We start from the raw sequence: 2,290 nt of genomic DNA on the forward strand, positions 1-2,290 counted from the left end.
GGCTACTTATTTCTTTTCTCTATCTTCGATTATATTTCCAAGCTTCAAACAACTCGCCAAACTTCTCCCTACATGCTTTGTTATATAGAGAGAATTCTGATAGGAAAGGTCGGCGAATGAACGTCGAATTTTGATAGGAAAAGTCGGCGACTGAACGTCATTCATGCTACCGAACGGTGTATGGGGTACGTTCATAACATGATCATAAATAATCCCAAGCATCCGGATGAATAATTCCTGAAAAGCTTCGTAAGAACCTAGTCTTGTCAATGGAAAATTGAACAAATCTTACCTGTTTTCATAATGATCAAACTGTCAAACAGGTGGAAATCTAATGGCATTGATATGGCAAAAATCAAGTTGAGGTGTATTTAAAGAATCCATTTGGTGGATGGTGGAGGTCTGAAGTCTATTTTCTGTTTTGATTGTGGATGGAGGTCCTCCGTCACTGCCCTATCGTATTGCCAGTTTCGAGGCAAGCATCCAAATTGCCCAGGCTTGTTCTCAGAGTCAAGATCGAGATTCATTAGAAAATCAGGTAGACGACTTTTAATTCGAAGTAAATTGAATGAAATTTGAAAACAACCATTCATTTTTTTTTCTTTTCTGTGTGTGTGTGTGTGTGTGTGTGTGTGTGTGTGTGTGTGTGTGGGCATGTTTAGATACAGGTGAGTTGCTGTTGTATCAAAAGAGGCAATATGAAGTTTTTTTTCTTAAAGTCATGATCCCATTGTACACGAATTTCGAAGTGAGTTCTGCCTTCAGAAATTCCAAGGTTATTCAAGGTCACAGTTGGGAAAAGTTTACTGTAATATATGCAATAATAATGTAACTCTTTGTTGAATGTGTTGTGAAGATAATAATCATGAAATCAAATGAAAAATAAGATGATAATGATTAATGATAGCGGAAGTAAACTCGCCAACAGCCCTTCTAGGATAACTTTAACCTACAATAACAGGATTATGAAATTAATTATATTAAATCGTCTACATCAATAGGAGCAATACAGTGATTCAGGATATGTATCGATGAATTATTGGGATTAACAGCCACTGGTGTTTTTGGAAACCAACCGTATTTAATTAATCTAAATAACTATAAAAGAAATGATACATAGAGCGTAAGTTAATCCCTTGAAATTTCAACCACATAAAAAAAAAAAAACTTGATCCAGTCAACTCATGGAAACTAGATTTTCAAAGGCACTCTGTGTGATTATGTTCCAAACGGTTTCCTGGCAATTTTGCATGCTACGCACAGATTTTGGACGTTACCTTACAGATTTTGGACGATACCTTACAGATTTTGGACGTTATCGAACAGATTTTGGACGTTACCGAACAGATTTTAGAAGTTACCTTACAGATTTTGGACGTTACCGAACAGATTTTGGATATTACTTTACAGATTTTGGATGTTACCGAACAGATTTTGTATATTACCTTACACATTTTGGACATTATCTTACAGATTTTGGACGTTACCGAACAGATTCTGGATACTACTTTAGAGATTTTGGACATTACCGAACAGATTTTGTATATTACCTTACAGATTTTGGACATTATCTTACAGATTCTGGACGTTATCGAACAGATTTTGGATATTACCTTACAGATTTTGGATATTACATTACAGATTTTGGACGTTACCTTTCAGATTTTGGACGTTGCCGTACAGATTTTGGATATTACATTACAGATTTCGGACGTTGCTGTACGGATTTTGGACATTACCTTACGGATTTCGGACATTACCATACAGATTTTGGGCGTTACCCTACAGATTTTAGACGTTAAAGTACAGATTTTGGACATTACCTTAAAGATTTTGAACGTTACTATACAGACTTTGGACGTTACCCTACAGATTTTAGACGTTAAATTACAGATTTTGGACGTTACCTTAAAGATTTTGGACGTTACGATACAGATTTTGGACGTTGCTATACAGATTTTGGACGTTACCCTACAGATTTTAGACGTTAAATTACAGATTTTGGACGTTACCTTAAAGATTTTGGACGTTACTATACAGATTTTAGACGTTACTTTACAGATTTTGGAAGTAACCTTACAGATTTCTGACATTGTCAATTCCTCAAATAATGTCGTATTAGTATATTGAGAAATAACAGAAATCTTAGCATTGATAAGACAATGTTTAGAGTCTTGTCATCCTAAAAGAGAGAAAATGAGAATTATAACTTAAACTAGAAATTAAACAGAAAACTGTTAATAAATTCAAAATCATGTACCAAACAGTTTACAGTTTTTTTTATTTTATA

The sequence above is a fragment of the Macrobrachium rosenbergii genome, chromosome 11 (genome assembly GCF_040412425.1).
Source record: "Macrobrachium rosenbergii isolate ZJJX-2024 chromosome 11, ASM4041242v1, whole genome shotgun sequence".
Lineage (NCBI taxonomy): Eukaryota > Metazoa > Arthropoda > Malacostraca > Decapoda > Palaemonidae > Macrobrachium > Macrobrachium rosenbergii.